This window comes from Hyperolius riggenbachi, chromosome 3 (assembly GCF_040937935.1).
Source record: "Hyperolius riggenbachi isolate aHypRig1 chromosome 3, aHypRig1.pri, whole genome shotgun sequence".
Taxonomy (NCBI): domain Eukaryota; kingdom Metazoa; phylum Chordata; class Amphibia; order Anura; family Hyperoliidae; genus Hyperolius; species Hyperolius riggenbachi.
Window position 1 is genome coordinate 41,653,236 of NC_090648.1, and position 14,290 is coordinate 41,667,525.

A 14,290-nucleotide genomic window follows, 5' to 3' on the forward strand; every position below is an offset into this window, starting at 1 on the left:
ACAATGGTATGGTTCTGAGCTGTCAAATACACCAACCTATTGCAAAGTACCACTTTAGAACTCATCCCTAATCCCATGTGTGGTGAAATACTGTATATTTTTCCCTTCATTTACCCGCAATCAGTACAACACTTATTTAGTGTCTCTGGTTGGTGCCAAAGCTTTACTTAGTTAAACTATTGTAGTGAAATGCAAATGCTTTGGTCTGATTGCTATTAAAATACCCAGAGCGCTGTGAGCAGGATTTGAACCTGCGCGGGAATATCCCATTGGATTTCGAGTCCAACGCCTTAACCACTCGGCCATCACAGCTTGCTTTCTGCTGTACAAATTACACTTTAAAAATACTTTGTCACTTGCAGAAACATTTTGCTAGGCCTAAGGTGGCTTCAGGTACTCTGGAAACAGCCGTTTCCTTAAACCAGGTGTGACAGTTTTCAGCATTGCGCAAATAAAAATGAAACTCTGCTGAGACTTGTGGTGGTTCAAGTCATGGGGAGACACCAGTTTCCTCAAACTTAGTATGAAGGTTTTTAGAATTACTGCAACAAAAACTACTCCAAACACATCAATACAATATTGCCAGTTATAGGCATAAAATGATGAATATTCCTGTGACTGTTTGCATTTCTGCAGTGTGGAGAAGTCAGTTTCTTCAAACCAGGTATGAAAAGTTTCAGCATAGCTGCAAACAACTTCCAAATAAGTCTACAAAGTCTTGCTAGATAGAGGCATAACATGATCAGTATTCCTTTGAATGCGTTTATTGACCCAAATCAAGGTGTACCTAAGAGCGACTGGACACGATCTAGAAGAAATGTCCTTACCCTTATCGGCAATTTCTATTTACTAATTCCTCAGTGATGAGCAATTTGAATAGCTTGTCACATAGTAAACACACAAGTATGCCTCCAGAATCTCTTCTCTCAATTGTTTGCAATATACGTAGCTAGCTCCTGAACTAGCCTGTTTTTCCCAAGACCGATATCTCACCAGAGTGGAATACGAAAGAAGCCACGGTTCAATTTCCTTTTTAGACCTGATGCAAATTTTTGATTGTGCGTGAAATTCCAAAATTGTCTTGAGCAGGGTTTGTTCTTGTCTGCAGAGATCTGGACAGCTATTTGCAAAGTCTCGGTTTAGACCTCAGGAAATTCCAGGTGTGGTCTAGGAAGTATAGCATATTTTTAAATGTACTCACATCTAATGATGGTCAATGAGATGATTCAAATTCTGGCTTGTTTTAAATTGTACAGAGTTAAGAACTGGGGAAATCAAATCGACTTTCAGCCATTTCTTAGTGACGCACTTTCAAACCCCCAATTTTTTGAACATGTCATTGACTATTTCTACTCACCACTGGTAACTACAAGTCAAATGCAGTGTCATTGTAAATTGTCAATACCCAAATGTAATCTTCCCATTACAATGGTATGGTTCTGAGCTGTCAAATACACCAACCTATTGCAAAGTACCACTTTAGAACTCATCCCTAATCCCATGTGTGGTGAAATACTGTATATTTTTCCCTTCATTTACCCGCAATCAGTACAACACTTATTTAGTGTCTCTGGTTGGTGCCAAAGCTTTACTTAGTTAAACTATTGTAGTGAAATGCAAATGCTTTGGTCTGATTGCTATTAAAATACCCAGAGCGCTGTGAGCAGGATTTGAACCTGCGCGGGAATATCCCATTGGATTTCGAGTCCAACGCCTTAACCACTCGGCCATCACAGCTTGCTTTCTGCTGCACAAATTACACTTTAAAAATACTTTGTCACTTGCAGAAACATTTTGCTAGGCCTAAGGTGGCTTCAGGTACTCTGGAAACAGCCGTTTCCTTAAACCAGGTGTGACAGTTTTCAGCATTGCGCAAATAAAAATGAAACTCTGCTGAGACTTGTGGTGGTTCAAGTCATGGGGAGACACCAGTTTCCTCAAACTTAGTATGAAGGTTTTTAGAATTACTGCAACAAAAACTACTCCAAACACATCAATACAATATTGCCAGTTATAGGCATAAAATGATGAATATTCCTGTGACTGTTTGCATTTCTGCAGTGTGGAGAAGTCAGTTTCTTCAAACCAGGTATGAAAAGTTTCAGCATAGCTGCAAACAACTTCCAAATAAGTCTACAAAGTCTTGCTAGATAGAGGCATAACATGATCAGTATTCCTTTGAATGCGTTTATTGACCCAAATCAAGGTGTACCTAACAGCAACTGGACACGATCTAGAAGAAATGTCCTTACCCTTATCGGCAATTTCTATTTACTAATTCCTCAGTGATGAGCAATTTGAATAGCTTGTCACATAGTAAACATACAAGTATGCCTCCAGAATCTCTTCTCTCAATTGTTTGCAATATACGTAGCTAGCTCCTGAACAAGCCTGTTTTTCCCAAGACCGATATCTCACCAGAGTGGAATACGAAAGAAGCCACGGTTCAATTTCCTTTTTAGACCTGATGCAAATTTTTGATTGTGCGTGAAATTCCAAAATTGTCTTGAGCAGTGTTTGTACTTGTCTGCAGAGATCTGGACAGCTATTTGCAAAGTCTCGGTTTAGAACTCAGGAAATTCCAGGTGTGGTCTAGGAAGTATAGCATATTTTTAAATGTACTCACATCTAATGATGGTCAATGAGATGATCCAAATTCTGGCTTGTTTTAAATTGTACAGAGTTAAGAACTGGGGAAATCAAATCGACCTTCAGCCATTTCTTACTGACGCACTTTCAAACCCCCAATTTTTTGCACATGTCATTGACTATTTCTACTCACCACTGGTAACTACAAGTCAAATGCAGTGTCATTGTAGATTGTCAATACCCAAATGTAATCTTCCCATTACAATGGTATGGTTCTGAGCTGTCAAATACACCAACCTATTGCAAAGTACCACTTTAGAACTCATCCCTAATCCCATGTGTGGTGAAATACTGTATATTTTTCCCTTCATTTACCCGCAATCAGTACAACACTTATTTAGTGTCTCTGGTTGGTGCCAAAGCTTTACTTAGTTAAACTATTGTAGTGAAATGCAAATGCTTTGGTCTGATTGCTATTAAAATACCCAGAGCGCTGTGAGCAGGATTTGAACCTGCGCGGGAATATCCCATTGGATTTCGAGTCCAAAGCCTTAACCACTCGGCCATCACAGCTTGCTTTCTGCTGTACAAATTACACTTTAAAAATACTTTGTCACTTGCAGAAACATTTTGCTAGGCCTAAGGTGGCTTCAGGTACTCTGGAAACAGCCGTTTCCTTAAACCAGGTGTGACAGTTTTCAGCATTGCGCAAATAAAAATGAAACTCTGCTGAGACTTGTGGTGGTTCAAGTCATGGGGAGACACCAGTTTCCTCAAACTTAGTATGAAGGTTTTTAGAATTACTGCAACAAAAACTACTCCAAACACATCAATACAATATTGCCAGTTATAGGCATAAAATGATGAATATTCCTGTGACTGTTTGCATTTCTGCAGTGTGGAGAAGTCAGTTTCTTCAAACCAGGTATGAAAAGTTTCAGCATAGCTGCAAACAACTTCCAAATAAGTCTACAAAGTCTTGCTAGATAGAGGCATAACATGATCAGTATTCCTTTGAATGCGTTTATTGACCCAAATCAAGGTGTACCTAACAGCAACTGGACACGATCTAGAAGAAATGTCCTTACCCTTATCGGCAATTTCTATTTACTAATTCCTCAGTGATGAGCAATTTGAATAGCTTGTCACATAGTAAACACACAAGTATGCCTCCAGAATCTCTTCTCTCAATTGTTTGCAATATACGTAGCTAGCTCCTGAACTAGCCTGTTTTTCCCAAGACCGATATCTCACCAGAGTGGAATACGAAAGAAGCCACGGTTCAATTTCCTTTTTAGACCTGATGCAAATTTTTGATTGTGCGTGAAATTCCAAAATTGTCTTGAGCAGGGTTTGTTCTTATCTGCAGAGATCTGGACAGCTATTTGCAAAGTCTCGGTTTAGACCTCAGGAAATTCCAGGTGTGGTCTAGGAAGTATAGCATATTTTTAAATGTACTCACATCTAATGATGGTCAATGAGATGATCCAAATTCTGGCTTGTTTTAAATTGTACAGAGTTAAGAACTGGGGAAATCAAATCGACCTTCAGCCATTTCTTACTGACGTACTTTCAAACCCCCAATTTTTTGCACATGTCATTGACTATTTCTACTCACCACTGGTAACTACAAGTCAAATGCAGTGTCATTGTAGATTGTCAATACCCAAATGTAATCTTCCCATTACAATGGTATGGTTCTGAGCTGTCAAATACACCAACCTATTGCAAAGTACCACTTTAGAACTCATCCCTAAGCCCATGTGTGGTGAAATACTGTATATTTTTCCCTTCATTTACCCGCAATCAGTACAACACTTATTTAGTGTCTCTGGTTGGTGCCAAAGCTTTACTTAGTTAAACTATTGTAGTGAAATGCAAATGCTTTGGTCTGATTGCTATTAAAATACCCAGAGCGCTGTGAGCAGGATTTGAACCTGCGCGGGAATATCCCATTGGATTTCGAGTCCAACGCCTTAACCACTCGGCCATCACAGCTTGCTTTCTGCTGTACAAATTACACTTTAAAAATACTTTGTCACTTGCAGAAACATTTTGCTAGGCCTAAGGTGGCTTCAGGTACTCTGGAAACAGCCGTTTCCTTAAACCAGGTGTGACAGTTTTCAGCATTGCGCAAATAAAAATGAAACTCTGCTGAGACTTGTGGTGGTTCAAGTCATGGGGAGACACCAGTTTCCTCAAACTTAGTATGAAGGTTTTTAGAATTACTGCAACAAAAACTACTCCAAACACATCAATACAATATTGCCAGTTATAGGCATAAAATGATGAATATTCCTGTGACTGTTTGCATTTCTGCAGTGTGGAGAAGTCAGTTTCTTCAAACCAGGTATGAAAAGTTTCAGCATAGCTGCAAACAACTTCCAAATAAGTCTACAAAGTCTTGCTAGATAGAGGCATAACATGATCAGTATTCCTTTGAATGCGTTTATTGACCCAAATCAAGGTGTACCTAACAGCAACTGGACACGATCTAGAAGAAATGTCCTTACCCTTATCGGCAATTTCTATTTACTAATTCTTCAGTGATGAGCAATTTGAATAGCTTGTCACATAGTAAACACACAAGTATGCCTCCAGAATCTCTTCTCTCAATTGTTTGCAATATACGTAGCTAGCTCCTGAACTAGCCTGTTTTTCCCAAGACCGATATCTCACCAGAGTGGAATACGAAAGAAGCCACGGTTCAATTTCGTTTTTAGACCTGATGCAAATTTTTTATTGTGCGTGAAATTCCAAAATTGTCTTGAGCAGTGTTTGTACTTGTCTGCAGAGATCTGGACAGCTATTTGCAAAGTCTCGGTTTAGACCTCAGGAAATTCCAGGTGTGGTCTAGGAAGTATAGCATATTTTTAAATGTACTCACATCTAATGATGGTCAATGAGATGATCCAAATTCTGGCTTGTTTTAAATTGTACAGAGTTAAGAACTGGGGAAATCAAATCGACCTTCAGCCATTTCTTAGTGACGCACTTTCAAACCCCCAATTTTTTGAACATGTCATTGACTATTTCTACTCACCACTGGTAACTACAAGTCAAATGCAGTGTCATTGTAAATTGTCAATACCCAAATGTAATCTTCCCATTACAATGGTATGGTTCTGAGCTGTCAAATACACCAACCTATTGCAAAGTACCACTTTAGAACTCATCCCTAATCCCATGTGTGGTGAAATACTGTATATTTTTCCCTTCATTTACCCGCAATCAGTACAACACTTATTTAGTGTCTCTGGTTGGTGCCAAAGCTTTACTTAGTTAAACTATTGTAGTGAAATGCAAATGCTTTGGTCTGATTGCTATTAAAATACCCAGAGCGCTGTGAGCAGGATTTGAACCTGCGCAGGAATATCCCATTGGATTTCGAGTCCAACGCCTTAACCACTCGGCCATCACAGCTTGCTTTCTGCTGTACAAATTACACTTTAAAAATACTTTGTCACTTGCAGAAACATTTTGCTAGGCCTAAGGTGGCTTCAGGTACTCTGGAAACAGCCGTTTCCTTAAACCAGGTGTGACAGTTTTCAGCATTGCGCAAATAAAAATGAAACTCTGCTGAGACTTGTGGTGGTTCAAGTCATGGGGAGACACCAGTTTCCTCAAACTTAGTATGAAGGTTTTTAGAATTACTGCAACAAAAACTACTCCAAACACATCAATACAATATTGCCAGTTATAGGCATAAAATGATGAATATTCCTGTGACTGTTTGCATTTCTGCAGTGTGGAGAAGTCAGTTTCTTCAAACCAGGTATGAAAAGTTTCAGCATAGCTGCAAACAACTTCCAAATAAGTCTACAAAGTCTTGCTAGATAGAGGCATAACATGATCAGTATTCCTTTGAATGCGTTTATTGACCCAAATCAAGGTGTACCTAACAGCAACTGGACACGATCTAGAAGAAATGTCCTTACCCTTATCGGCAATTTCTATTTACTAATTCCTCAGTGATGAGCAATTTGAATAGCTTGTCACATAGTAAACACACAAGTATGCCTCCAGAATCTCTTCTCTCAATTGTTTGCAATATACGTAGCTAGCTCCTGAACTAGCCTGTTTTTCCCAAGACCGATATCTCACCAGAGTGGAATACGAAAGAAGCCACGGTTCAATTTCCTTTTTAGACCTGATGCAAATTTTTGATTGTGCGTGAAATTCCAAAATTGTCTTGAGCAGTGTTTGTACTTGTCTGCAGAGATCTGGACAGCTATTTGCAAAGTCTCGGTTTAGACCTCAGGAAATTCCAGGTGTGGTCTAGGAAGTATAGCATATTTTTAAATGTACTCACATCTAATGATGGTCAATGAGATGATCCAAATTCTGGCTTGTTTTAAATTGTACAGAGTTAAGAACTGGGGAAATCAAATCGACCTTCAGCCATTTCTTACTGACGCACTTTCAAACCCCCAATTTTTTGCACATGTCATTGACTATTTCTACTTACCACTGGTAACTACAAGTCAAATGCAGTGTCATTGTAGATTGTCAATACCCAAATGTAATCTTCCCATTACAATGGTATGGTTCTGAGCTGTCAAATACACCAACCTATTGCAAAGTACCACTTTAGAACTCATCCCTAATCCCATGTGTGGTGAAATACTGTATATTTTTCCCTTCATTTACCCGCAATCAGTACAACACTTATTTAGTGTCTCTGGTTGGTGCCAAAGCTTTACTTAGTTAAACTATTGTAGTGAAATGCAAATGCTTTGGTCTGATTGCTATTAAAATACCCAGAGCGCTGTGAGCAGGATTTGAACCTGCGCGGGAATATCCCATTGGATTTCGAGTCCAACGCCTTAACCACTCGGCCATCACAGCTTGCTTTCTGCTGTACAAATTACACTTTAAAAATACTTTGTCACTTGCAGAAACATTTTGCTAGGCCTAAGGTGGCTTCAGGTACTCTGGAAACAGCCGTTTCCTTAAACCAGGTGTGACAGTTTTCAGCATTGCGCAAATAAAAATGAAACTCTGCTGAGACTTGTGGTGGTTCAAGTCATGGGGAGACACCAGTTTCCTCAAACTTAGTATGAAGGTTTTTAGAATTACTGCAACAAAAACTACTCCAAACACATCAATACAATATTGCCAGTTATAGGCATAAAATGATGAATATTCCTGTGACTGTTTGCATTTCTGCAGTGTGGAGAAGTCAGTTTCTTCAAACCAGGTATGAAAAGTTTCAGCATAGCTGCAAACAACTTCCAAATAAGTCTACAAAGTCTTGCTAGATAGAGGCATAACATGATCAGTATTCCTTTGAATGCGTTTATTGACCCAAATCAAGGTGTACCTAACAGCAACTGGACACGATCTAGAAGAAATTATAGGCAATTTCTATTTACTAATTCCTCAGTGACGAGCAATTTGAATAGCTTGTCACATAGTAAACACACAAGTATGCCTCCAGAATCTCTTCTCTCAATTGTTTGCAATATACGTAGCTAGCTCCTGAACTAGCCTGTTTTTCCCAAGACCGATATCTCACCAGAGTGGAATACGAAAGAAGCCACGGTTCAATTTCCTTTTTAGACCTGATGCAAATTTTTGATTGTGCGTGAAATTCCAAAATTGTCTTGAGCAGGGTTTGTTCTTGTCTGCAGAGATCTGGACAGCTATTTGCAAAGTCTCGGTTTAGACCTCAGGAAATTCCAGGTGTGGTCTAGGAAGTATAGCATATTTTTAAATGTACTCACATCTAATGATGGTCAATGAGATGATTCAAATTCTGGCTTGTTTTAAATTGTACAGAGTTAAGAACTGGGGAAATCAAATCGACCTTCAGCCATTTCTTAGTGACGCACTTTCAAACCCCCAATTTTTTGAACATGTCATTGACTATTTCTACTCACCACTGGTAACTACAAGTCAGATGCAGTGTCATTGTAGATTGTCAATACCCAAATGTAATCTTCCCTTTACAATGGTATGGTTCTGAGCTGTCAAATACACCAACCTATTGCAAAGTACCACTTTAGAACTCATCCCTAATCCCATGTGTGGTGAAATACTGTATTTCCCTGGTGCTTCCATGGCAGCATACTATGGGTTTGGCTCCGCCCCCCAAACCCCATTGGACAACATAACTATAAGTGTTTGCTGTGCTAGCTAGCCCACCATTCTTTTTTCTCTTGTCCTCCCCTCTCTATGGACACTATTTTACTCTATTTTCCTTTTGTGTTTGCAGTTCCCCCAGGGTTTATCCCTTTCCCTGGGGAAGGCTCCTATGTGTGCTAAATGCACTCTTGAGGGCAGGGGGGTTGCCTGTCCCCAATATTGTACAATGTCTGCTAAATGCAGATTAGTTGCATGGCTGCAGATTCTGGAAGCTTTTTTTTTTTTTTTTTTCGTTTCTCTTGCCTGCTCTGGCTCTGCTTTGGGCGGTGCAGGCGCATCGCTGGGTGTCAGGGGCGAGCGGAGATGTCTGTCCGCTCTGCCCTACGGGCAGGCTCTGGTTGCTCCGGTGGACGCCGGCTGAGGAGGACGCTAGACGCTGTGCAGCCAAACTCTCGCGCGCGCGCGCGAGACTAGGGAGGAATTTGTACTTCCTCTCTAGATCCCTCCTCTTTGCCCTTTCTCTCCGTAGCGGCGGCCATCTTTGTTTTGGGCATCTCTCTCTAAGCATGCTCAGGAGATGCCTAACTATTTAAGCTGCCGTTTTCAGCCTGACAGGTGCTTTTTTCTGAAGCTCCTGTCAGAGCTGTGAGGAGAGAAGCTGACTACCCTCTGGGGAATACCTGTGCAGTATTTTTACACAGATACACATTTGTTTAGGTATGCAAATGTTTATTTAAAGCAGAATCCCCATTCTTCTTTCTAATCTTTCTTTTATAATTAACCTTATTCTTTTCTCTCTTCCTTTATCTGCAGATTGAGCTTTCCTATTATGGGTCGAACAAGGGATCGGCAGGAAGCTTACAGGTATGGCTGGATATCTTGAAAAAAAAAAAAAAAAAAAAAAAGGAGGGTCTTGGCTCTAGAATACTAATTAGTATTCCTTTCAGCCCCTCTAGACCTAAAAAAGACAAACATCGATCTCAAACCTCGTCGAAACATCATAAATCTTCACGGAAGGATGAGACCAGAAGATCTAGAACTGATTCTCGTCGAGACAAATCTGCTTCACGGTACAGATCAAGATCGAGGTCAAGGTCGAGAAGACGCTCACCGACGCCTCCGCGTCTTTCCTCGCCAACTAGGCCGCAAAGATCTGATTGTTGGATGTGCGGAAAGAAGGCAATTCCGGGAAAAATTGTTTGTGAAAAATGCTTTGAAGAACAGTCAGTAAATACCGCTGAAGATTCTTCAACAGTATTACAGCTTATTAAACAGGCGGTAAGGGAAGAGTTAGCAACACAAGCACCAGTTCCGGGCCCGTCACAGGAGGCCCCTACTCATCGGGAAGTTACGCAAGTTCCAATAGCCGCGGCTACTCAACCCAATGTCTCTTTAAACATGGATCAATCACAGGACTCGAACTCGGAGCCAGAAGAGCAGATCAATTTCCAATTTTCGCTGGTACAACCGCTGGTTGCGGCTATAAAAGAGGCCCTTCAATGGGAAGACCTAGACGACTCCACCCCAGAGGTACCAAAATACTATCCTCATCTATCAAAATCAAGTACTTCTTTTCCCCTTATGAAGGAAATTAAAGGGGTGATAGAAGAGGAATGGTCAAAGGTGGAAAATAAATCATCCTTTACAAACAGATGGGCAAAGCTGTATCCATTGAAGGAAGAGGAATTAAGATCTCTCCAGAATGCTCCTACGGTAGATGCATCGGTGGCAAGTCTAGCGAAGCACGTCACCTTGCCGTCAGAGGACTCCGTGTCGTTCATAGATACTCTGGATCGCAAGATGGAAGGTGACTTAAGGAAGAATTATGTGGCAGCGGGAGCTGCTTGCAGAACATCTATAGCGCTTACTTCTTTATCAAGAGCCATGAAGGTTTGGATTAATAATATCGAAGATGCAGTTAAAGCGGGAGCAGATATGGAGCAGATCGTCTCGGGGCTAGAAGACTTAAAGATTGCTTCAGATTTCGTGGGCGAGGCAGCCATAGATGGAGTACGAGCTTCTTCAAGAGCGATGTTAACATCGGTGACGGCCAGGAGAGCTCTCTGGCTGAAGCCTTGGAGTGCCGACTCTACCTCCAAACAGACATGGGTCAAGATACCGTTTAATGGTTCAGCCCTGTTCGGTGAAAAGCTTGATGCGGCTATAGCAAGAAAAACTGGTGGAAAATCCGGAGACATTCCTCAAGATAGGAAAGTGAGAAAACAGCGTTTTGGCCAGAAACCTCCTTTCCAAAAGTTCAATACCGTTAAATCGTATAGACCTGGTAAAGAGTATCAGCGAAGATGGCAAGGAGCCCAAACTGCCTTATCAAAGAAAATTAAATCCACCACCTCTACTCGACAGTCCCAGGGGAAGTCCTTTTGAGGCCTTGTCCGCCCACACTCCGCCGGTTGGAGCGAGACTCAGTTTCTACGCTCGAGTGTGGGTGGACAGGGTTTCAGATCCTTGGGTCTTGTCGACCATTTCGAAAGGTCACAAATGGGAGTTCAGAACACCTCCAGAGAACATATACATTCCGACAAGACTCCCGGCTTTGAAGGAGAAGAGACTATGCCTCATACGCTACGTCAAGCAGTTAGTCTTACAAAATGCTGTACGGGAAGTTCCCATCTCACAAAGAGGCAAGGGCGTCTACTCGCCTCTATTTTTAGTAGCAAAGAAGTCAGGGGATTGGCGCCCTGTGATAGATTTGAAGAAACTGAACAAGCACATTCATCTGCCTCATTTCAAGATGGAATCCCTTCAATCCATCATTCTCTGCGTTCAGCCCAACGATTATATGGCGTCTATAGACCTAAAGGACGCATACTTCCATATCCCGATTCATCCAACTTTTCAGCTCTACTTGAGATTCGTCCTGCAGGACATACATCTACAATTCACAGCACTACCGTTCGGCCTTTCCACCTCGCCCAGAACTTTCTCGAAGGTCCTGCAAACCGCAATAGCTCTATTAAGGCAAGAGGGAATTCGTATCTTCCACTACTTGGACGATATACTAATCCTGTCAGGCTCCCAGATTCACCTTCAAGAACAAGTAAGAAGAAGCTTGAATCTATTACAAGATCTGGGTTGGGTGGTCAACCACCAGAAGAGCCAGTTAGATCCTTCCAGAGCAATGACCTACCTGGGTGCACGGTTCGATACCATCAACAATACAGTGTCCCTTCCAAAGGAAAAAATTCCGGTGATTTTCCAATGTATACTAAAAGCTTTCAAATTCCCTCACTTGTCAGCAAGGGAATGTCTTCAGCTGCTAGGAACATTATCAGCAACCATACCCATGGTCAGATGGGCTCACTGGCGCATGAGGGTCTTCCAACTCCCTTTTTTGCGCCAATGGGACAAGACAGATCACCAGCAGAGGATATCTATGCTTCCAGCCATGAGGGACTCCCTTCTCTGGTGGTGCGAGGAACTTCATCTTCAGAGGGGTTTCTCTCTCCGGCCAGTATCTTGGATATATGTCACGACGGATGCCAGCCTATTCGGTTGGGGAGCATGGTGTCAAGACCAAGTAGTCCAGGCTCAGTGGCCATGTCATCCTTTTATGAGCAGTTCAAATCTATTAGAGTTGCGAGCAGCACGGTTGGCTCTAGAAGCAATGGCTCCTCTTCTCCGCAATCAGGCGGTTTGCTTAAGGTCGGACAATTCCACCACAGTGGCCTACATCCAGAATCAGGGAGGAACTCACAGTCAAGTGTTGTCTCAGGAAGCTGCTCTCCTGTTCAGCTGGGCGGAGGAGAATCTTCTTCTTCTGAAAGCGGTTCATATTCCAGGCAAACTCAACAAGAAAGCGGACTCGTTGTCAAGAACAACCTTGGACAACAACGAGTGGTCTTTAAATCAGGAAACCTTCCGGGAACTTACGCGGAAATGGGGTATGCCGAACATAGACCTCTTTGCTTCAAATCGCAATCACAAGCTGCCTCTTTTTTACTCGAGAACGCCCTCTCCAAAAGCACTAGCTGTGGATGCCTTAGCCCAGAGCTGGCCACCAATCCTGCTTTACGCATTTCCACCAGTTCCGCTGATATTCAGATTCCTCCGGAAGTTAATGATGGAACCATCAACTGTTATTGCAATTCTGCCATACTGGCCCAAGAGGGTCTGGTTCCCACTCCTGTTGCAGTTGGCACAGTCCAGACCTCAGTTCCTACAGACCTCTCCAAAACTTCTGTGCCAGGGAGAGATTTTCCATCCAGCTCCGCACAAGCTACATCTAGCGGCTTGGATATTGAGAGGCAAAGGTTTACAGACGTAGGGTGTTCCGAGGCAGTGGTAAATACACTTCTAAAGGCAAGAAAAACTACCACTTATACAGTATATAACAAGGTTTGGTCTAAATTTGTGGACTTTGCATCCAGAAACGATTTTGACCCTCAATCAGCTGTAGTTTCTAATGTCCTAGACTTTCTTCAAGCCGGATTAGACCTAGGCCTTAGTTATAACACTCTCAAGGTTCATGTTACAGCATTATCCTCACTTTCAGGGGAAAGGTGGTCTCTGAATCCGCTAGTACAGCAGTTTTTGAAGGCTACCCTAAAAATGAGACCGCCCAGAAGGAATATTTATCCTAAGTGGGATTTGCCTATTGTCCTGGATTTCCTAAGTTCTACTCCTTTCTATCCATTGGAACAATGTTCATTAATAAACTTGACGAACAAGCTGGCCTTTTTATTGGCTATCACCTCTACAAAAAGAGTATCGGAATTACATGCTTTAGGTTGCAAGGAGCCATACCTGGTACTATATGAGGATCGGGTCATTCTAAGACCAATAATGGAGTTTCTTCCAAAAGTGGTGTCAGTATTCCATCTGGACAGTGAATTATCTCTTCCAGCCTTGTTTGATGACGAAGATTCGTTAAAGCCTCATCCTCTGGATATGGTCTCTTTACTTAGGAAGTATCTAACCTTGACGCAACCCTTTAGAAAAACAGACCGCTTACTTGTGGCTCCGAGAGGATATAGAAAGGGGTTTGAAGTTTCTGCAAGAACTATTGCTTCCTGGATAAGGAAAATTATATCGGATGCTTATAGGTCTAAGGGGCTTCTTCCTCCTGATAATACTTCGGCCCACTCTACTCGAGGAATCGCTTCTTCTTGGGCGTCCTTCGCTGGAGTCTCCTTATCGGCAATATGCAAGGCTGCGGGATGGTCTTCCAGTAACACCTTTGTGGATCATTATAAAATTGATCCGTGCTCTCTTACTACGGCGGATGTCGGTCGTTCAATAATTTCTGCCGCTCATACTGTTAAATAAAGAGTGTTGGCATTCCCTCCCTGTTTGATTCCATTTATTGGCTAGTTAAATCCCATAGTATGCTGCCATGGAAGCACCAGGGAAACAGGAAAATTAATACTTACCTATCGGAAATTTTCCTTTCCTGGTGCAATTCCATGGCAGCATACGGTCCCACCCAAGATCGGGGAGGTGGATAGTTACAAGAATGGTGGGCTAGCTAGCACAGCAAACACTTATAGTTATGTTGTCCAATGGGGTTTGGGGGGCGGAGCCAAACCCATAGTATGCTGCCATGGAATTGCACCAGGAAAGGAAAATTTCCGATAGGTAAGTATTAATTTTCCTG

The 14,290-nt window shown here is 42.0% G+C and overlaps 6 non-coding genes across 6 annotated transcripts; all 6 read right to left on the reverse strand.

The window, feature by feature from the left end:
* Window positions 1-230: 230 nt before the first annotated feature.
* TRNAS-CGA (transfer RNA serine (anticodon CGA)) lies at window positions 231-312 on the reverse strand. Its single transcript has one exon. It is a non-coding gene; the product is annotated as a tRNA-Ser (tRNA).
* A 1,343-nt stretch (window positions 313-1,655) lies between these two features.
* TRNAS-CGA (transfer RNA serine (anticodon CGA)) lies at window positions 1,656-1,737 on the reverse strand. Its single transcript has one exon. It is a non-coding gene; the product is annotated as a tRNA-Ser (tRNA).
* A 1,343-nt stretch (window positions 1,738-3,080) lies between these two features.
* On the reverse strand, window positions 3,081-3,162 carry TRNAS-CGA (transfer RNA serine (anticodon CGA)). The gene has a single exon. It is a non-coding gene; the product is annotated as a tRNA-Ser (tRNA).
* Window positions 3,163-4,505: 1,343 nt separating this feature from the next.
* On the reverse strand, window positions 4,506-4,587 carry TRNAS-CGA (transfer RNA serine (anticodon CGA)). The gene has a single exon. It is a non-coding gene; the product is annotated as a tRNA-Ser (tRNA).
* A 1,343-nt stretch (window positions 4,588-5,930) lies between these two features.
* TRNAS-CGA (transfer RNA serine (anticodon CGA)) lies at window positions 5,931-6,012 on the reverse strand. The gene has a single exon. It is a non-coding gene; the product is annotated as a tRNA-Ser (tRNA).
* Window positions 6,013-7,355: 1,343 nt separating this feature from the next.
* TRNAS-CGA (transfer RNA serine (anticodon CGA)) lies at window positions 7,356-7,437 on the reverse strand. Its single transcript has one exon. It is a non-coding gene; the product is annotated as a tRNA-Ser (tRNA).
* Window positions 7,438-14,290: the final 6,853 nt, after the last annotated feature.